This window comes from Perca fluviatilis, chromosome 4, assembly GCF_010015445.1.
Source record: "Perca fluviatilis chromosome 4, GENO_Pfluv_1.0, whole genome shotgun sequence".
NCBI classification, from domain to species: domain Eukaryota; kingdom Metazoa; phylum Chordata; class Actinopteri; order Perciformes; family Percidae; genus Perca; species Perca fluviatilis.
In genome coordinates, this window is record NC_053115.1 from 5,497,939 (window position 1) to 5,521,158 (window position 23,220).

At 40.7% G+C, this 23,220-nt stretch overlaps 1 protein-coding gene across 17 annotated transcripts in view; it reads right to left on the bottom strand.

The window, feature by feature from the left end:
- Positions 1 to 11,648, bottom strand: part of chl1b (cell adhesion molecule L1-like b) — a 71,365-nt gene extending 59,717 nt beyond the window's left edge. For 7 of the 17 annotated variants that reach the window (XM_039798024.1, XM_039798021.1, XM_039798022.1 and 4 more), the window contains exon 1: positions 11,500 to 11,646. The gene's annotated coding sequence lies outside the window, so the exon portion shown is untranslated. Of the gene's footprint in view, positions 1 to 11,275; positions 11,400 to 11,499 lie in introns of those variants that run through there. The other 10 variants (XM_039798016.1, XM_039798017.1, XM_039798013.1 and 7 more) reach the window with 6 other exon arrangements.
- Positions 11,649 to 23,220: the final 11,572 nt, after the last annotated feature.

A 23,220-nucleotide genomic window follows, 5' to 3' on the forward strand; every position in this document is an offset into this window, starting at 1 on the left:
CTTTCGACCCCAGCTAAAATCCCATCACACTGCAGGTGGTAAAGAAAAAGAGGGGCTCAAGTATTAACGGGCCCCCGTGAGTTAGTACTGACATTCGACACGGAACAACGGAAGAAGACCTGCCAGTAACCTTCAAACTCTCCACACCTCCTCCACTGAACGCCCGGGAAGACGCAAAGCCATCTGTTACGTTGGTTTGGCTGCAAATGGGGAACCAGGGACTGCTCCGTGCTCAGGGATATGATCCAAATGTTTCAACAGCAGGTGAGTTACATGACACAGTAGAGCCAAGGGGCCTATACAGCACCAGTTCAACAAGAAGACAAGAATACGCGCCCTGCGGGAATCAGACTTGTGGATGGACTTTCATGAGGGCATGTTGGCCAGTGCTTCGCCCACTTCACACTCTGAACAGGGTAGTCACAAATCCATGACACAGGGTGAAGACTGTGGCTCAGCTGGGGCGAGTGGTTGTTAGAAAGGGATTACTGAGGTGTAAAATGGTTTAAAAACAGTAGGTATGAATTTGTTATCTGTAGCGGAGGGAAGGCGCATGTGAATTCATCAGCTGTCAGAAAACTGACAGACCTCAAGGCTAATGGTGTCAATTATATATGCTTTCTGAGGTGATCCCTGCAAACATCCTGTGTCAACCTGTCATCCCGTGAGCACCATGGCCCCCTAAATTATCATGACCCCTGCAGAGCTGGCAGGCTCTTGTTTGACTATTTTTGTAAGGTGGATAAATCATTGGAGTGACATCAACATGACTTGAAAGGGAGTTTGAGTAATAGCTATATTTTTCAAGTGAAAACATACGCTAAACAGGTCTTATTCTCCTTTAGTGCCACTGGAGCTACAGGGGATATTGAGACCCATTTTAGCATAGGACTACATATAAAAAAGGTGTGAGAATGTCAGTCTGCATTACAATTCAATGTGCAATAGAGTGTCAAAAGAGCCCCATACTGTTTGCAACAACACTGTTGGGGTATTTACTTTAGTTCTAGAAATGTGCTTAAAATGTTCAAATTTCATAGTAACAACATTCTGTATGTTCTCTCCTACGCGACAACATATTTTTCCTTAACTACAATTAATTCATAAGAAAATCCATCATGCATGACTGACTAAAATTTTAATCTGCCGTTTTGAGAGACTTTGCGAGGCACAAGTGGTCTGTGGCTGGTGTGTGGTCATACTAGAGCAGTGAGCACACTATGAAACAAAGTTAGACTACAATTTCAATGAATAATAGCTCTGCTTCTGTTATCATACTTGTGGCAGCAGCGAGAGAATTAGAGGCAAAGCCACCGACAAAACTCTGTCACTCTCTCAAGAAAATAAATCACGGCGGCATGAAGTCAATTTAAATGCAAATGTCAATGTTTAAGACAACAAGCTGCCTACACTAGCGTATCTCAAGGTGTTGCGGTGCTGAAGTTGAATCGTACAACAGAGGACCCCCCCCCCCCGACGTCCCACGGCCTCTAGCTTGTGACACACCACAGGAAACTGGAAGGGTCAGCGGAAAGCCACAGAGAAGTGAGAATCCATCCAGACAAGAACGCCTGTGTTGTCTGTCACATGAAGACTGATGGGAGGATATCAAAGTAGGATTTCTCTAGGATCACCTCTATTGATCTGTTTTTGTTTCTCAAAGCCATTGCTCCAAGGCTTTAAGCCATTTCAAATTGGCAAAGCTCTCACACTGAAATAGTGTGGGGTTTGTTCATACTGTACACACACTTAGGGGATTTGGATAGAGCTATATTTTTTGGCTTAGACCAATGTGGATTTTGTTTTAACCTGAACCAGGGCCTGAACTACTGCAGAATGTAGTAAACCCAAACCAGATTTAATCCATATTCTTACAATAGCCTACAGATATCTGCTGTTTTGCCATTTTATTCTCTCTGCTGAGGTTCAGTCTTCCTATTTATTCTTTAAGCATAAAATAATGTGCATAGTCAAAAAAAAACAATGTTGTAAGACAATACAATTGCAAACCTAGATAATAGGATTCTACATTGATGAATGTACACACACAAGCCAAAAGAACGTATTACTGTGCTCCAGGGCACTATTTTTATCTATAAAGTCCTTTCAATATCTGCATGATTAATCTGAAACAAACATATGTTTCTTTGCCCAAACATAACTACAATTTTCCAGCATAGTAAATTAGCATTTGGCTGTTTATCATGCATTGCCTCTGTGACAGACTGTATTTGTCTTTCTGTTCTGGAGAAAACACATAATTCGTACAACACAACTAAATGTTTTCTTACACTTGGGCTCATGGCAGAGCCTGCAGCAGTATTTCTGTAAAGGAATAAGGCATGGATGCTATTTCAAGAAGAACCTTTTAAGACTTGTAGAAAGAACTTTGGGTCAGTCTAACAGTGAAAGTATTTTACTATTGTAATCTATTTTCTACTATACTACAACAAACAAAGCCAAATACGCAATATTTAGAAAATCGAACAAAGTAAATACATATTGTAATCTATGTACTACTGTACACTAGCCCCTAAAAAAGGAGTGCAAAGCTGTGTTACAGTGTTTACAAGCTATTTTCTAAAAGGAAAATAATTCCAATTATAGTGGATGGCATTTCATAATGAGCACTACACTTAGAATTAGCCTTACTCTCGTAAATTGTCTTAAGGAAAGACTGCATTACACTGATTACCTAATGCAATTAAATAGTATTTACCCCTACCACAGCCCTATAGTGTGTTTAAATAACCAGTTTGTCATTTTGTTACAAAAATGCTTAGTAATTTAGCACTATCGCTTTTTTCTTGAAGCCTCAACAATAATAATTAACTTAACCAGAATAAAACCCTGTAACTGGTCTCATTTTACTGGTAAAACCATCCCCATATACTCATTAGAACTACACTGTACACCGCAGAAAATGTTACAAGGTGAGATCGTTTGCAATCTGATATGAGGCCATAAAAACGTGCACTGCAAGTATTCTCGGTTTTACCAAAAAGGTCTGGAGCTGTAAAAGTAATGAGGTCAAGAAGGTCTGTAGTTCATAGCTGGTGGTCTGCGGGTCACACTTGCAAAAATGGAGAGTGGAGCTCCCCCAAGCTGACGAATTAATTTGGATTCGTACCAGCTTGGCAAGATTCTTTCACTCAACATTTGCTGTATCTAGGGGTGAGTACATTAAGAAATAGACATGCTGAGTTCTGGCTCTTTGAAGAAGACCCTAAAGGACGACTGCAAGGACTTTTACAAACTATCGCAACATTAAAAACTGCTGAATATTTTAGTTATGATGAAATGAATTAAGTCCACATAAAAGACAGACACATAAAAAGGGCTGCTATGTCCTTGGAGCAAAATACTAAAATGGTGTACCTAATGGCCAATAACAGAACAAGGCTATCTTAAGTTTGATATTGTGAATAAAAGGTCTCTAAAATCTTGTATCCCCATTAGAATGAAAAGGTAAATTGTTCTCTACACATCCTCGCTATGATTGGACCTAAATGACAATTTGGTACAAATGAATCAATGCAACTGCTGCAACAGAAAACTAAAAAAGGATTATAATACTTGCTGATGTGTTAGCCCACTTAGAGAATTGACCACTAAGAAACACATCCTCTTAGTTTCATGATTCTAACCATGCTTGATCTGCTCTCTAATCTTCCATTTGGAGGATAGTGCTGTGCTTGACTCCGGGCCTCACTGGACCAGTAAACAGCCTCTTACTATGCAGAGCAGAAACCAGGCTCGCATGTTCTCACCAAATCAACACACATGGAGCTGCACTGGCTTGGGGCTCCCAGCAGTCCACTTACAGGACCCAACAGAGCCCAACACGGTGTAATGAGGTCCACAGGGAGCCTCTGGACATAGAGCACTGCTGCCCTCACTGCATACCCCGTCACACTGACACATATTACTCACCTACTTCCAGACAGACTGCTACAGCACTTAAGGGATACATTATCTCACACAAATTACTGATCCCCTGACTTTTTCTCTAGCACCACTATGAGGTTCTTATTTGTGGTGAAATGTCTTGAAAAAATTAAAATTTGGTGCAGGCATTCAGGATGATTTGTACCAACTTTTGGGGTTCCTTTTTATAACGGCACCATCCGGTCAACAGTTTCACTTGTCCAATACTTTGGTTTATGACCAAATACCTGCATAACTTATGGCATTTGCTAGTGTTAGTGTTGAACATGGTAAACATTATACCCGCAAAACACAAAATTGTTAGCATTGTCATTGTTTAGCTTAAAGCTAGCGTGGCTGTGGCTTGTTATCCTACAGTTTTCCTTTTTTCTATTTAAGAAGGCAATTTCTTAAATACATAAGGAAGAAGAATCTGCCATTAAATAACTTTGCAAAATGTGGTCTAAAATTAGCAAACAAATGACTTATATCAGGAAATACTTATTAAAGACTAAGTATTTCAGAGTTTTTGATACTCACAATTTTGGTCTAACCTAAAAGTATTACGATTCCATGACCGTGGCACCATAACAAAGAAAGGCAATTTTTAAAGGGCAACTAGTGCTACGTTTACACGTGGTTGGCTATTTTCATAAACGGACATTTCAACCTCTCCGTTTTCAAAAATAACATCTTGCACAGCTGTCAGTTTTCAGACATGTGTTTGTTTACACGTACCGTGTATCTCATGGTATATATGCCGTCAGGAGCACGCCAAACCTGTAGGTAGCAGTGTAACGAGAAGCTCAAGCCCACGTTAGCCAATCAGAATCCGTTTGTCTCAGGTTACATTCAAAGAAGATTTCCAAAATCTCCTGAGTTTTTAGAAAGAATCGTTTTCAGAGGCAAATTCTCCGTTTGCGTGTAAACGAAGGGCACAAACGAAGGGAAATGTCTCCATTTTTCAAAATAACCACGTACGTGTAAATGGGGTATAGACTATATACAGATGTAAATCCATATAGTTATGTGTGCAAATTGTGATTTATGTATTAACAAAATATCTTGCGTGGAAATGAATCAATTCAAGAATTTTGAGAATCAATTGCTGCTCTGTTTTATAAGATAGTAAATTGAATGAGGTTTTGGACTGCTAATTTGGACAAAACAAGCAATTTGGGATGTGGGAAACCGTGATGGACATTCCATTAAATTAACTTAATAGAACCAGCATCATGGAATCATAGTGTGAGGCGTGTTTTCTGTCCCGGTACGTCCTCTGTGTCCCCTGCCTGTCACATGTGTCCTCCTTCGTCCTCAGTGCCCTTCACTTCCATGTCCCAGGGGTCCCCTTGCAACCTTATCCAAGCAGCCATACACAATACCCTTCATGGGACACAAAGCCAATGATACCGCGCTCCTCTGTTCCATTCTCTACATTTGTCACTTTTATTCCTACGTTCTTTGTTCGCCTTACCTCTGTATGCATGAGTTATCCCAAATTGAGCCAGCAATTGAAATGGAAATCATCCCTGTATCCCGGCAGTGACTTGAGGGCAATAACTTCTGACTCTTTGAGGCATAGATGTCATGTTTGTTGTTCCTTGGAGAATCTTATGGTTGTGTTCCCCTTTTCACCAAGGTTTTTAACACAAACATTGAATTTAGATGATATGTACCCTGTGATTCAACAGCAGTTTTATAAATCTGAGCGGGCATGCAAGAATGGGAACGATACAATTGGAAAATGAGTTTGAAGCTGACAGCATTGCACAGTGGGGTTACAATTCTTCTCATAAAAACACAATTGGTTCTCTTCGATGGTTATGGTTTTCACGTGTGCATAATCTAATTAGATTAATTAAACATACAAATTACAATATTAAACCCATATGAGGCAGAATAGCATGACATATCACTGTCTTTGCGCTGAATACAATAGAGGATGAAACATTCCAATGGAAAACACATTCACAAACAGCCTGGAGGAAAGGAGAATGTGTGTTAAATGTTGTCACATGGACATAACAATACCGAAGCACGACATGTACACACACACACACACACACACACACACACACACACACAAGGCACTATGGAAGACATGGAAAAACAAAAAATGTTACTGATTAATTGTCCATGCAGTGCGAGAAGCCATTGATCATGTTCACCCCAGTGGCCCTGATGATGCAGTGGCCTGTTAAATAAGAAATAAACCTTGATTCTGATGATCAGCACCTCTTATCTTAGCAACTCCTCCCCTCCTCCATCCCCCATCAGAGGCTGCACGGAGGGAATCATTTCCAACACTCTATCTCTCCTCTTAACGCAGTCACAGGTATCATCAAAAAAAATCTGGTGAATAAATATGCAAACTGCCAGAGAGCAGGCAACGAAATGAATATTTCATGTAACCAAACACGTTTCCAGAACATACTGGCTAGAATGTGCCTTTCTGGCTGTCATCGGTGACAAACATGAAAGAGGAGGGCTCAGGTACGCCAGGGCTGCAGCACTCTCAACTCTGCCTGCAGCACAGGGAGCATGAGTCTGTAATTGCGTGTAGGGCTGGAGCCTGAGCTGAACCTCAATTATGGCCTGGGTACTTGCTAGGCACCACACCTTCTCGCCCCGTCTGCCAGCCACTCCGGGAAACACACTCTTAACATCTAATCAACACCGCCTTGTATCGGTGAAATGTTGTAATTATTACAGTTTAGGTTTACACTTTATATCCACAGATCAGCATATTACACAGCTGTAGGATGAACTATTCCTAAAAAAAAATCGTAGTTTTTTTCATTACCACCAGCAAGACCTTCAAGGTAGGGTGAGAACAAGGAAGCTTAAATGGACAATTCATCTAAAACAGCATTTCATTCCTGCTCACTGTTGTTAGACTGCTTTTTCCTAATCTCTAAAAGCCATCTGATACTCCAGATTCCATCTGACAGATAAAATTAGAGCCTGAAATTACATTGCTTATGCCGATAAGAGATGCATCTACTACAGACTGTGCACAGATAAGACGCAGACGAACGTTTTAGAGTGGTTTAAATGCACAAATTTGCAGATAGAATGTATAAGAAAATACATGTTCCAGTCTTTCCTCGCTCAACAATGCCCCCACGTATCACCGAGGCTGGGAGCCTCGGCCACACTGAATCTTGATACATCTTTGTCTCTCTGCACTGTTAAAGGCCAGGTGTACACAGCGCCGGCAAAAAGAAAGGGCTCTCAGTGTATCTCCCTTTCTCCTTTGTACTCTCAACCTCTACCTCTCTTGTGTACACAAGACAAGAGACTGCACAGATACTGTAAGTGCATACATGTCTGTTGCATGGCAAACACACACCTAAACAGATAAAACAACTTTCACATCTTCAATGCACTTCCCGCCTCTGAACATATTGCCGGTTTGTGATGTTTTAGTCTATATCCACGACCTTCCACTTCCGTGATTGTTCCGTTGCCGCCAAAAAATTCGCAGTAGCCTATGGCCTTCTTTTTGTCCGGATGTCCCGTTACCTTACGCTTTCTTTGTGTTGGAATTTCAAACTACAGTCCTATTTATGAGGACGATGGTTAACAGCTAAATGCAGGGTAAATCCAGACAGCTGATAGACTATCTGTCCAATCAACTTTTGAACGCACACGTTCCACCAAAACAAGTTCCTTTCCCGAGGCTATTTTCAGTCACAGCACAGCATGACGATTGTGATTGGTTTAAAGACATGCCAATAAACCAGAGCACGTTTCTCTCTAATCCCAGAATGCTGTGTGGACTAGCCAGACCCTCCTTGGCAGTGCTGTGGAGGAAGGTCTGGCAATGCGAGACAAGTGATGCTTGTGCAGGAGATAAACACAACACAGCAAGGTGTGCTTGTATCACTCGTCTGGGTGACTGAGTTTCAATATGTGTGCTAGTACTAAAAGTCCAGAATGCTGCAGCTTCTCTGCATTGGCTCTCCATCCATGTCAGAAAAGACTTCAAGATGCTTTTTGATGATGTAGAAAACTGTAAATGGGCAAGCACCTTTATACCTGTCTGATCACCTTAAACCTTATACTCCATCCCGTGCTCTCCGCTCTCAGAATACAGGGCTCCTGTCTGTCCCAAAGTCAGCACACTGCAGAGCCATTTCCTCCCAAAATTCTCCCAAAAGACATCAGACAATTTGACTCCGTTGACACATTTAAATCCAAACTTTAAACTCATCTTTTTGCATTAACTTTCAGTTAGTTGATTATTTTTTGATTACTTCAGGTCTGTTACCATGGTTCAATGTTTGTCCTGCCAAACAGAATAAACTTTCTGAAAACCACAGCATCTCTCTAACCCTCTGTTTGTTTGTGTCCCATAAGCTCTATGCTCTCTCTCTCTCTCTCTCTCTCTCTCTCTCTCTCTCTCTTTCTCTTCTCCCTCTGTCTTTCCTAATTGTTCTTTGTTTTCATTCAGGCTTCTCTGTCCAGGGACCTCTCTCTCTCTCTCCTCTCTCTCTCTCTCTCATACCAGATGTTTTGATCTGGATCTTCATCCGCCTGGAGATTCCAGGTCTCCATGGTGAAGAATAGATCATGTGTCTCAGGTCTGTTTGACAACAACTACGTTCCTCGACATACTTCCAGATCCACATTCTTCACATGTATACAATCTATCTATAATGTCAAACTATAGCCACTTATATATCTATCTATCTATGTATCTATGTCATCCTGATTGTCCATACTGTACTTTCACTATGTTGGTCTGTTCTGTACGCACATCTATTGCATGTCTGTCTGTCCTCCTCTGTTGCTCTTCTGGAGATTTCTTCCATTTTTTTCTCTCTATTTTTCTCCGTTGTTGGGGAACTTTTTCCTTCTCTGAATCAAGTCTTAGGATAGAGGGGTGTCATATGCCGTTCAGTTTGTAAAGCCCCTTGAGGCAAATTTGTGATACTGGGCTATACGAATAAAATTGACTTCACTAAAAAAGTTACAGTTGCTGTAACTCTGTGTTTCTCAACATATGAGCTGATATTTGTTAGTAGCGGAGTATGGCAGCCATTAATATGTGAAGAATGAGTTCTTCTGCAGCTACAAAGGATGCTCTGTTTCCTGCATTTTGTAATCTAAATGATTAAAAGGATGAAAAAGGTCCATGAAATGCGTCAGGTCAGAGCTGCATATTAAGTGGTGAGAGGGCTGGCTGACATGGACCGGCTGGGAGATGGTCGACACTTTGCTTGTCCAATTACTGGCTCTCGCTCAAATTGTTTGGTGAGAAGCATTCGACCTACTTCTGGACACAAAGCACCACTGCCCTGAATACAGAGAGGCTGGGGACCACGTGTGATGACAAGTGCCATTAGAGGCTCTTGTCTTTGGCCTAGAAATAAAATTCAGCCAACTTACCTGATCTGGGCTAATTCTGGCTATGAATACTGGAGACCTGTGACTTTGACTGATGGGATGAACAGGGGACAACGCGAATAGGATCTCCTCTTCCTAAAGAGCAGTTTGAGATGATTACATTTGCTAATGGCAGTCTGACCTTCAGAAGGTCTTTGCGTTTAGCATTAGGCAACAGCTGGATCATTATTAGGAGTAGCAGCACTACTAGTTCTAGTTCTGTTAGGAGTGACAGTGGGAGGGTGTTTACCACAATCGTCATTTTTGGAAAATGTACCACAAACTGTGTTACAGACAATATAGGTCAATATGATTGTGTTGTGAACAACAAAAGAGAAGCATCAAAAGAAATACAAATATTAAATTATGGGTAAACTATAAAACATTTCTCTGTTTCCTGGGATTCCCTCAAAGGCATAATCTATAACGAGACAATAAACAACAACACTGAGGAAACAGGCATTTGAATTTACAGCACTTCCAAACACGGTGTGAAAAATTTGCATACCTTGTAAATATTCATAGTGAGGGAATCACTATGTTAACCATGTGAGATATATATCTGGTTTTTAAATGCAACACATCATGCACACAAGCCTGATGCACAACTGTTCCATCCACATCCCTATCAATTACCAAAGCTATAGGTAACCACAACCTCAATCTTCTGATTTAAATGTCACTATAATGTGGTTTTAATCACACTCATTGACGCCTCATCACTCATTCTAATCGTGTCATGCATGCTTTCCACTTGTGCAACAGAAATGCATGTAATGAAGAGCAATTTCCTCAAGTGTTAGGGATTAAAGAAAGAGGATGTAGTTTGTGAAAACAACTGTTTTTTTTTTCTTCTCTAAAATGCGATGTTAGTGCTTTGTCAGAGGTGTCAGCTAAGACGAACAAAAATCTTTCTTATTCTCTAGAGCAAAATAACCTTTCATAGATTTTCAGTGCTGTTTCCGCTGCCATATTACACCACTTTGCTTTTTACAATTCAACCAGAAAATGCATTTCCTGCAGAAAATGCGTGTGAATGCTGAACAGCTAAGTGGCTAAAGCCAAACTGGATTAATAGCTTAAATCCGTAAGAAGAAGGTGAAGTAGTGAGAGTAGTTGGAAAAGTATGAATGGTTTTAATTAATATGAATTTCATTAAAAAAGTTGAATAACACCACTAATGTATAATATATATATAAGAATTATAATAACAATAAAGAAAAGAATAACAATACTGTGAATGCTGTTGAATCAGCATTCACACAATAATATGTCTACTGTTCATTACAATCTGGGTACAATTTATTACTGTAGTTCAACCATCAGCAGGGCTTCTACACAGATGTCTTTTTGTGCATTTTCCTACCAAACAGAACTATCCCTGTGTCTGTCACATCAATGCAAGATGAAATGTAGGCTATGCGTTTATTGCCAATGGAGAATGGGATAATGCTATTCACCACATCAGATGACAAGGTATGATTCAGTCCTGCGGTTCAGTATTTAGCATGCGAGCCAGTGACAAGCAGGCTGAGAACATCCCTGTGTAATGGGCAGTGTGGTGGTAAAATACGGATGACAGAGTGTGATCTCCAGTCAGTGATTATTATCAGACATCACAGTCAGTCATATAAATAAGGACAAAAAATGAATTATCTTCTCAGAGTGACATTAATTCATACTTATCAACTCTAGCAGCCTGCCCTTGCATCAAGTAGCCTAGTTTAATTAATTTAAAATGGTCCGAAAGCTGAAGAATTTTCTGTGAAAAAGTGGGAGAATTGTGCCTCTGCAAAGTGTGTTTAAACCTGGTAATGCCTAGGTTAGCCCTCCACTGGTTCATCTCCCACATCACTGGTTATGACTAAACTGTAGCTAAGTCTACGCAGTTATTATTCTACTCATGAAAAACTGAAGACAGCCTACTATAATAGCAGTCGTGACTTACACTTACCTTTACGTAAATTCCCTCTTTTTTCAATTTGAATTTTTCAACCACCTGCCATGAGTAGCCTAACAATATGTCCGTACAGGTGCCTTCTCAAGTGAGAGCTCCGTGTTCAAAGCCACCTCAAATTTGTAACAAGTGCCACAACTAGCAGGGAGAAAATGTGAAAAAATATCCTCTCTCTTTTTTTTCTCAGGCGACATGAAAACACAGAAATTGTGAAAACTCACCTTCAGGTGCAACTCATGTCGTGGCAGCCGTTCAGAAAAGTTGAATTTTCTCCCCCGCTGGAAGAGAGGGAGGTTTAACTGTTAACGTAACGCCGCTTCGCCTCGCAGTTGGTCTGTACCGGAGTACCTCCCTCCTCCCTTGGATGCTACTATCACTCCCCCCCCCCCGCCTCTGTAAGAAAAAGTAATAGCGGTTTTTTTTCCCTCCTCCTCCACAAAGACAGACTCAAAGAAAAGAAGGGACCCTGTCGTAGTCAATAGCTTTTACAAAACCCCATGGCAACGCAGAAAAACCGTGAGCAACTTCCCCGCGTTGTGACCGGGTTAAAGCGCTCCCCTGCCCCCTAAACAGTGACATTATTCCCGAGCTTCAGAATGAGCAGGTTTTAGTGGGAGGATCAGGCGGAGGACAGGGGAGTACTAAACGGCTCGAATGTGGATGAGACCAAATAGTAGATTATTGGCGTGATGTAGGCCTACAAGTTTTTTAGCTATTCTCAGTAGTGAATTTGAGATAGGCTACTTGCTGATGTTCATTACCTTCCATTGTGTAGCACCTAATATTGTGTAGCCTAATATCTCTATTGGAGTAGGCCTATGTAGTTATTTATTTATTAGTTTTGGTTAAAGTTACATATTGAATTTCAATTAATTATATTTAATAGCCCATTTAGGTTTTATTAAAATGTATTTATTTTACCAGTAAAAGTCGGCCAAAGCACTATCCTGTCTCATAAGCAGGGGCGCAACTACCCAGTGTCACCCCCCCCCCCCACAAAAAACAAACAAGTAAATAAATAAGTGTGCTGGACATCATCATGTATGGGCTTTAAATAATAAAGGTATTTTTTAAAGTATATCACTGTAGGCCTATCTTATGAGATAGGGCGCCTACTCTAGCCTGTTAGTTCTCTACAATGTTATACAACATTGAGGAAATTCAGAAATGATTTTGAAACGCACAAAAGCAGCTACATATGGAAAATATATTCTTTTTTTTACCATCGCTTTGGCGCCCCCATGGTGCTGCGCCCCTATGCGCCGCATATAGCGCATACCCACTTTTTGCGCCACTGCTCATAAGGGGTGTTTTTTGATCATGCACAACAAAACAAAACATGCAAGAATTAAATCCAATACCATGGATATATAGTGCCACTCGGCCATGCATGCCAAAACATTTATTTATGAACTTTAATATTCAATGGGAAATAATCTCAAAATGCAACGCGGTGTCAACATAAAACATAGTGCTTTCAAGCCGGGGAGCGGAGTTCACTTCCTAGCTAAAACAACATATTTTCACCTAGGAAACTCGTGTTCGTTCCTCGGGAGTGTTTTTAATCTAAACCACGATCTTTTTCCTAAACTTAACTGTCGTCGTCGCATGGCGCTCACTTTTCCTCGCCTGAACTCCACTACCGGGGCCCCTGAAAGGACGGTCATCTGGTGGTGCCTGTAGCCGGCTCGCAGTCACCTATCGGCGGCTTAACACATCTACCAACTGCCGCTGATACGACGGAGCTCTGTAGCGGCTAAACACAACTAGCAACTATCGCACTATAGACTGGTTACATTACAGCGCTTTACTTAGTTTAAAATACTTATATTTTAGGTATATAATATATGGTCAATTGGTGAAGTAGCATTGATGATTTTGATACATTTTGTCCCCACCCGGGATAAAAATAATTTATCAGAGACAGAGAGCAGAAAGGGGGAAAACCTATGCATCCCATCCCCCGGCAAATTGCACCCTGCATAAAGTGATATTGGCATTTTTACAACATTTCCAATAATGGTTAAAGCAGGGGTCTTCAACGTCTCCAACGTTTTTTAACCCCTTAACCGAGAGAGAAACAGAGCACGGACCCCTATATTGCAACCCAGTGTCATGGCAGTTCGTGAAATGGTCACGTTATTTAATCTATTGATTCGTGTTCACAGAGACATTTTTTTTTTCATGGTGGCCAGCACGAAAATGTAAACTAATGTATTTCAATGAGAAGCATATGTCGTGGTCAGAGCACGATTACGGTAGCGAGTAGTATGAAATGCCGAAAATCTGTGTAAGGAGGTTGGTTGGGGTAGTGGATGGGATCGTGTCCCACGTGTGGCGTTCTTTCCCTTTTTTTCTTTTTCCTAAACCCAACCTCCGCCATCCCGTTATTGTCGCGCGTCCACCGCGGCCGTCTCCCGGCGTGTGAGACGTCCTCCCTCCCGGGGTGTGACGTTTGCTTTCCCCGTTAATCTTTTCCGAAACCCAACGTCCGTATAGATGGTTCCCATTTCGTTCTGGCCACCACGAAAAAAACGAGATTAACGTGTTGTTGTACACAAATCAATAGATAGATAACGTGACCATTTCACAAACTGCCGTGAGACTGTGTTGTATATTGCATAAAATTTGGTATAAAAGTTGCATATTAAACTGGGCCTACAATTAAGTACATGTGGGTGGCCTAAAGCCTTTACAGTATACATACCTTTATAGAGCATAGAATACCAAGCTATTAAATAATTGTTGGAATGATTTAATAAATCATGTTTTAATGTAAAAAAAAATACATGTGGCACAGTGAATTTTTAGGATTAGCTTGGGCCAGTAAGCTAGTAAAAAAAGGCTGATTTATATTTGCCAATAATATGTTAGATTAATGTTAAGACATTTTCATTTATGAAAAAAAATTGACAAAAAGTTGGTGGCCCCCCTGCAGTAACTCTAAGGACCCCCTAGAGGCCCCGGACCCCCTGTTGAAGATCTCTGGTTTAAAGTGTGAAAACTGAATGCAGCCCCGTTCAATGTGTTCTGGCCACGATGCTACATAGACCTTTTTCACGGCAGACATGTTGACATGTCATAGTAGGAAAAGCCCAGATGTATTCAAAACCATTACTGATGGCTGCATTCCACTTAGGAGAGGTCCTGGTATTAAGCCATTAATGATGGCTGCATTCCACTTAGGAGAGGTCCTGGTATTAAACCATTACTGATGGCTGCATTCCACTTAGGAGAGGTCCTGGTATTGGGCATGCTGACTCACTGAAATAGCTTACTGGGACACTTGATGGAATGGAGCCATTGTCAAAAGGTCTGCTGTGAAAAAGGTCCATAGGCTACTGGTAGCTGCCTAGCAGCCCTTTACACTGAAAATGGACTCTTCCCTGAAGTAGGAAGGAATTATCTTGTGTCCAGTAGTTAAACTTTTAAAATAAAGACTATTTGCATGATTCGTAGATTTTGAATCTTTCAATGAGAAAGAAATAATACTTTTAATAATGGTTATGGTGAAGTTTAAATAGATGTCATTATGAAAACATACATTCAACATACTTCGATACTTCAACATGTTCAAATCTATGAACTATATGAAATATCTTACAATGTAAAGTAGATACATTATCATAGTACTAACAATAACAGCTTCAACAATGACTGAAAGATATGATCGACATCACTCTGAGGTCTCTGCAAAATTGAAAATGTCAAGCTTGACAAACATATTCACTGCATGGCCGTTGTATGGATTGCATTACATTAACAGGTGTTCACATTGTGGTGTTGAGCTGCTGTAACACTGCTGTAACGCCTTTCATCATAATGCCGACCCGTGTATTGTAGACTTATTATAGTCTCTGTACGGCTGCGTGATTTCAGCACCTCTGACAGCACCAGATCATTAAGAACTCTTTGCATCAGAGGCGGGGGCAGTAAAGGTCAGCTAGAAATCAATTTATCTAATAACCTCAGACCCACAGACAACAATGAAGAGGATTTCCAACCTGAAAATGACGACGTGGGAAGGGCCTCTCACCATCGCCGGTCATGCTCAGCGGCTTGCTTACTGTCATATCGGACTCAGTGGGTCATTTCAAATGTATATCTCTTAGTTGTCAGACAACTGCATTGTCTAGTGACTGGATTTAGGGTAAAATATTAAACGATTTTATGTAATGACTTTTTTTTTTTATTGTTGTACACAATGCATCTTGTCAATAGATATAATGTCTAGCTTCTATACCTCTCTCTGCTCACATCCATCTCCTGCACTCATATCAATGACTGAATGTCAGTGACAGGAGACCGCTGTCACTTGGGCTGTGGTCTGGGATGAGTTCCAGTGTGGACACCTGTCTAATTTTAGTACACTACTGTTTTGCTGTACTACTGTTTTATCCACGTAGGGCCGTAGTCTGGATTTTAGAAACACTGAGGTTGATGACTCCCTCCCAGTGTCCTCTCCCACAAAATGAAAGTCTCTAAAAGTTTTTGTGGCTATCTCAAATTGTATTTGTTCAGTTAACTGTTCAATTATGTTTTCATTGAATTGTATTTCCCCAGGATAAAAGCATACTGTAAATGCTGTTTTAAATGACAGCAGTGTCCTCTACATCGTGACTCCACGCATCAACACTCTTTCATTTAAAAAAAAGTTTGGAGTTAGGTAAAAATATGTTTCCTTGACAAAACAAGAGCAACAGGGACTCTCCCATCGCTAACTGGTTCAAATATATAGAGGGTACCTGAACAGGGATAGGCCAAAACATGGATAAAGGTAACTACATCACAGAATACAGAGTTCTGAGCCAGGTTGTCTTCCTGTTCAGTCCACAATGGATTCATCTTCATTCAACTGGCACCACACAGGGAAGACTCAGACCTCTGTGTTACACAAAGAAGGGAAATGAACAGATTGACTTGAATCCAAATAACCTGATTTAGGGTATCATAATCACATTGAATGGATTACACAGTGGCTTGACTGGGCAATACATGTAACAAGATATCTTTCTGAGGTGCTCCGTGTTACAGTGAGTGCTCTTATCAAATCAAATTAGATTTGGGGGAACATCTGCTTCCTCTTTTTCAACAGGAACTGCCTCATCTATAAGTGGTAAATGTGATACAGTAGTTTAAAGCCAAGTTCTCAGCTGACCCTGCAGAGGCCCAGGTTAAGAGGTGGAAATAAGTTGATTCACTACATTCCTATTTTACAGATGGTGCCATCATACACAATTTTTTAAAGGCTGTTCAAACCCATTTTGGGGTGTTTATAATAGGGTCATACATAAACACACAAATTAGTTAATGATTTTTGACCCCAGGTCTATAGGAGATCAATGCAAACTCCAAATTGAAGGTGTACTTGTTGAGCAGGTAACAACATATAAGTATTTAGGCATACAATTAGACTGTCAGCTGCAGTGGTCCAATCAAGTGGAGTATGTTTGCTCAAAGATAAGTCAGCGTCTATATTTTTTAAGACGACTTAGAGTTCATGGAGTGGACAAAGATATCATGCTACGGTTTTACAAAGCAGCCACTGAATTTATTGCTCGTTATTGCATTATGGCTTGGTTTGGTAACCTGCCCATTATATTAAAATCACAGCTCCAAAACTTGATAAAAAAGGGCTGTGAAAATAATTGGCCAAATGCCACCAACTCCTCTTCAGGAGCTCTTTGAGGAGGCGGTGAGGAAACAGAGTCTCAAAATCACCCAGAACCCAAATCACGTCCTGTATAGTGAGTATGAGCTGATGCCTTCGGGCAGAAGGTACAGGTTACCAAACAGCAAGCTTAACAGGTATACATTCTCATTTGTGCCGCTTTCAATCAAATTAATGAATAATAAGAGATAAGATGTGTGTGTGTGTGTGTGTGTGTGTGTGTGTATTGGCTGCAGTGATGTATGTGTGACTATACTACTAAATAATATTAATTAATATATATTGTATATATATATGCTATGTTATATTTCATATGGTATTATGCAATTGGGCATTGTGCAATACAGAAGTTGTTGACCACAGCATGAGTTAACGGGAAAATTAAGTGCAATACAGGGGGGAAACGTGTTGTGGGTTCTCTTGTTTTCTTCTGTGATTGTGAGGAAAGGTAGTGAGTATTGTGTGAGGTTTATTAGATGTTCATTGACGCATTGGATGAGATAATGTATGATTATGTTTCTATGTACAGTAGGTTAACTGTATGTTTATTTTGTGTTTATGCGCATTGTGTCGCCATTTTGTTTCTCTTGAATGCCCAAGATGAATTTCTCCTAAAGGAGACAATAAAGGCTTATTTTATTTTATCTTAGTTATTATTGGTTTTACATCAGAGATTACTATATTTTTTTGGCCTATTTTGGCCGTATTTGATAGGATAGCTGAAGACAAAAAAAGGGGAAGACAGAGGGGGGACAACATGCAGCAAAGTGCCGCAAGTTGGACTCAAACCTGGGCTGGGGGTATATGGGGCGCACGCTCAACCAGGTGAGATACCAAGGAGGAAAAAGGTGATATACTTCGCTTACTTCCTTGCATCAATTTAGATTTAACCATTTTAAATGAAAATCTGATGACAATTGTTAGTTTGCTCAAGTGGTCTGGCCCGTGTCAATCAAATCTAATCAAACCACACCTACACAATCTTGATTGAGGAAGTGGATGTATTTGAGAGTTTACCTCTAAATAAATAATCCTCGAGAAGTTTTTTTTTTTTTTACATCAAACTGGTTGAGTGAATTTTCAGCAATAGCCATTCAATTAATACAATATATGTACATACATTCTGTAATGACTTCTCTTTATTGCTGTTTTCAATTAAATAAATAGGCTACTTAAGATTTTAAACCAGGTTTCCAGGGGCCTTATTTGTAAACCACATTAAAACCAACTTTGGTTTAGTGAGCAAATGGCAGTGTTGTTGAAGAAAAATAATTAAACTAATTTAATTAAATACTGCCTATTTTTCAGCAACCTATGAACCTTATGATAACCCACACTTTTGTAACGCCTGTTCTAAAATAACATGTAATACAGATTTTCTCTCCGATATTCTCCTTCCCTCAGAAAAAAATATATGTTGAGACTTCATTATTTCCCAGGTGACATGTTGTTGGCCAAATAAACCATAATTACTGGAGGAAAAAAACTAAACAACATATGAAATCATGGCACCTCCATGCTAGACAGGGCAGGGCCTCATTACTTGACAGCAAATGTGAAACTTCCAATGGAGGCTGAGCAAGGGGCAAAGAATGAGCTGGTGCCGTCAACGTAGGCTCTGAAGACAGTCCCTACGTTGTCAAAGATGTCAAAGTTCACGGGCAGAGCATGAATGAATGCACCCCCCATCGCCCAGCTTCCGTCTTGTTTTTCCTGATGTGTTCCCCCATCTCTCTCCTTCTCACTTCTTCTGTATCATGGACTATCCCTGTGGGGCAGAAATCCCCTCATTGAGGTCTGCAGGGCTGCATAATGAGAATAAATGAGCTGGAAGTAAATATGCAGGCTGTGTGCTGTTCACTGCTCTATACCAGTCAGCCCATAGGCTTTCACCAGAAATTAAGATGGATTGTGTTGCCAAAAGCCCATAACAATGCTGCACAGTGTTTTATTTATCTAAAGCGGAATTCAAAGGCCATTTCAAAAGGATTTTACACGAACAGTTATTCCCATTTATAACATTTTGTTTATATGCTTTTATCCTTGATGCTGATATTTACTTTAAGTGACTAAGATGGTGATGATCCAATAAGTTAAACTGCATTTGCAATGTCATTTCACACTTACACAAACAAACAGTTAACATGTGTTTTTCATCCCAATGATGAAAGGAAGGTTATTAAACCTTTTGCATCTGTGGTGGTCTACTGATGTGAGTCACTATCTCGCTCCTTCCCCAGCCTCTTGGAGCACAGTTGGTGGCTTCATTATTATTATGTGTAATATATGTGATATAGGCCACACAGGCTTTTTTAATGTAATCGATAAGAGCAGCTTTAATTTTAATTATTTTAATTTGAGAAGCAAATCATTTCTTCAACCCATCATGACGTGCAGTATTCTTAACACCATTAAAGTCCTTTTTCACAGGAGACATTTTAGCATGTCACAGAAAAAGCACAGATTTACGATTTCTTTATGTATTAGGACAAATCACATTAATCAACATTTCTGTAAATACGTCAGTGTTAGCCAGTCGGCTAATTTTCAACCGTAGTAAGTCCTAGTTACATGTACCTAGAATTCATGTCTTTATGTTAGGAGGAAACTGTAGCACCCGGAGGAAACCCTTCAGAGACACGAGGAGGACACGCAAAGTCCACAAAGAAAGGCCCTGCCCGGACGGGGTTGGACTCTGCCCAGACTGGGGACCTGCTTCCTGTGAGGCAGCAATGCTACACTAAGCCGCTGTGCCGTGCCATGCAGGTGTAAATAATCTTGTACCTCCGAGAGACCTCGGGTTCCGGAAGTAAATTTCCCATTAATTTCTCCCATTGATGTCTGCAACAATCCATATAGGCCTATAAAGAGTTTTAGACCATGCCTTAGGCTAACCAGCTACAACATATCATTTCGAGTGGAAAAAAAACGAACAGAAAATCCCCAAAAAGTCAAAGGTACAAGACTGTGTACATATTTTCACTAATCAAGCGAAGGAACTACTCATCCCATAAACCACCGCGCACCACTGAATAAAGGAAGCTAGCGTTAGTTTAGCTAACAGCTAATTTGGCTAACCGCTAGCTGAGACAGCATGTAATAACTTTAAAAGTCCCTCAAAATAAAACCTTAAAATAACCGTTAAAATATATAACAGCTGTTACGTCAGCTGTAGCCTGCTTTACCCGTTTAGTTTGAGTTAACGTTATTTTAGACTGAATCAAGCTGTCAGCTAGCGGTTAGCCGAATTAGCTGTTAGCTAAACTAACGTTAGCTTCGCGGCGCAGGCTAACGGCAGAAGCGTGGAACAGATCGTGATTCGTGTCGTAAATACTCGTAAAACAGGATTATCATCTTGGGTAAGCAGATGATGGATCCATAGACAGTATATAAGAATGGACCAACAGATCCCGTGCGAGCTTCTCCTATACGGTATCCTCTACTATGTGACACAATCGTTAGCCTATTTTTACAAAAACGTCTGCTACGGAGCCATAACGTGAGATACAAGGTAATGGAGCCTTTTATACATTGTCGTGTTTCTTTAGAAATGAACAATGGACAAATAGAGTCTTTAAACGCTTCAGATGTAAAGTTATTCGCTGTCAAAGTGACGCCAAAATGAATGGCAGTCAATGGGATGCTAACGGGAGGTGATCGCTTTGTAGCATCAAAATGGCGCCATAGGAGGTTCGAGTTCTGAAGCGAAGCTTACCCCCTTGGATGGATCGTGCAGGCAGCTCCCGGCAGCTCCCCCTCCTCACCAGCATGAGTTCCACCAATCAGAGGCATCACTGTGGAATGGTGGGATTGTTCAGGATTGTGGGTAATGGAGTACTTCGCAACTAAAAGACATTTATCTCAAAACAAGGTTGGTGCCCCATTAACTTTTGGCATCTATACGAGCACATACAATCGCTGAGTCATGTTGCAGCTGGTTTTAATTCTACCATCGCCGGTTACGATTTTATGGCTTATACTCCAATTGTCAATGGAGAAATTGTATTGTATTTTTACTTCCGGAACCCTCTGTGGGCGGGACTGTTGAGCTCTATTGTGCATGTCTTCTAAAGTGCTAAAGCTGCCTAATTCACATATTGTATCCTGTTTGTTTTATAATGTCAGCTTGGGTTTTAAAGGGGATTTACATGCTAAAACTAATTCTTAGTAGCAGAGGGGGGAGGGAGTGATAAGTGTATTGTAATTCTGTGCTACCAACATTCATGTTTTCTGCCTCACCACCTTCACCTGCCGTTTTTATCGGCTCGCTTTCGGGTCTGAACTTTCCGTGAAGCTTGCGCAGAGATCAACAGCGTAACTGGGTTCTAGGTTGCCAGGTTGAGGTGACAAACGGGTTGAAAATTGTATGGTGTGTGGATTGTGTGAATACGATGCGTTTCATACAAGATCTGGCAACTGGTCAACATTAAACAAACATATTTGTTTCCCAGGAGAAATAACAAACCGGGAGGGGTCCGGGAGATAAACGGGAGATAACCCGGGAAAAACAGGAGTGTTGGCAGCTATGGTGCACTGTAGCATTGGGCAGATTGATAAACTGTTTGTAGCTAACAGTTTTTCCTGCTATCAGTCTTTATGCTAAGCTAGGCTAAATACGTCCTTGCTACAGCTCCATTGCTAATGCACAGACACGATAGTCTAGACTTCTAATCTTACTCTAAGAAAAAAAGTACATAAGTGTATTTCCCAATTGGTGAACTCTATTTAAATTCTGTTTTATAGTCCAAAACATTATCGTGGTAATAAGGAGACCCTGAACTAAAATCCAATAATACCACTGAGTCCGTGCATATAACAGATGTCTCAGAATACAGATAGCTTTGGTTTGGCATAATGCACTTGCAAATATAATTTATTAATGAATCATTTTTTAACCTTGCAGGCATTAGACTGTTGAATGAAATAGTGCTATTGCACACATAAAGATCCGCCTACAGGAACCAGCAGTCGTACAACCAATGAAGGTTCTGAATACAATTTTTTATTTACAATATGCTGTAAGCTATATTGCAGGAATACATCATGGGAGTTGAAGCAGACAAATCTTTGGCTGAGCACATGCTGCATGATCATCGAGAGCAGCTGTGATTTATTGCACGTAGGCTCTCTGTTCAGACTTCCAGTGGCTCGGCTCTTACCAATCCACCTGCAGCAAAGAGATCATAATAAAGCCAGAGCCTCTCCTGCTTTCTACTATAAGAATGTGTGAGCAACATCTGTAGCTTCCCCGTGTCTCCTGCCGAGCCAGCCTCGTAGCGCCTCCCAGCATCACACAGGAAGCGCTGGAGGCACAGGCGTAGCTTTGGATTCGTAATTAATATCAGCAGCAGGTTGGGAGAGGGCGTTTTCCTGTGGCAGATTGCTCTGTACATAGGCGCTCCCCCCAGGGACAACGCATTGCTCTACTCGAAGCGCTTCATCATATGCCTTCATGGAATCATTTACTCTTTATGAGAGCGACAAGGAGCATCCTCTCACCCAATAAAGGCTGGGAGATACCGTGGTGTCTGGATGAAGGCAGGGGGGGGGGGCTCACAGTATGAAAGCTGTTACCATAGCAATCCAAATATTGCAGATATGAAATTTGAGTTGAGATGGGAGACTGGTGCCAAACGGCCGTCAATCATTTAACAAAGGAGGAAATGGGGAATAAGCTTTCCCTCTCTTCCTACAGTAATATAACTGCAGTACCACTTGATAAAGATGAAGTGTTATCATTAAATGTGAGCATGTGTGATTTTTACAAGCGTGCATGAGCTTGGCCGTCTGTTGCGGCTTAGTGTTTTGTGACCACTGAGGCGAGACAATTGATTTGACTGTAGTGCAGGATCCATACTCCGAATCTATCATAATATTTATTATCCCTTATTGTTGAAAACCAGAGGCAAATCAGCACAGGTGAAGCTGTGCACTTCACAACTGTGCAGTAAATATTAAAGGACAAATCCGGCGCAAAATGAACCTAGGGGTTAATTACACGTGTACCGAGTCGACCGTTCTCTGGGACATGTTTTCATACTAATCGAATGTGACCAGCAAACCGCTAATTAGCTTATAACGCTAGTCGTCGGGGTAAAGTAAAAACAAATCGCTATTTCTATACCACTAACAAGGCTCAAAATAGCACTACACTTCCACGGTAGCATAATGAGTGTCCCTACATGTAAACAGAAGCATTGAGAACTTTGTAATTGTTTATTAAAAAGTTTATTAAAAAGAAGTTTATAAAGACAATAGTGTTCATGTATAC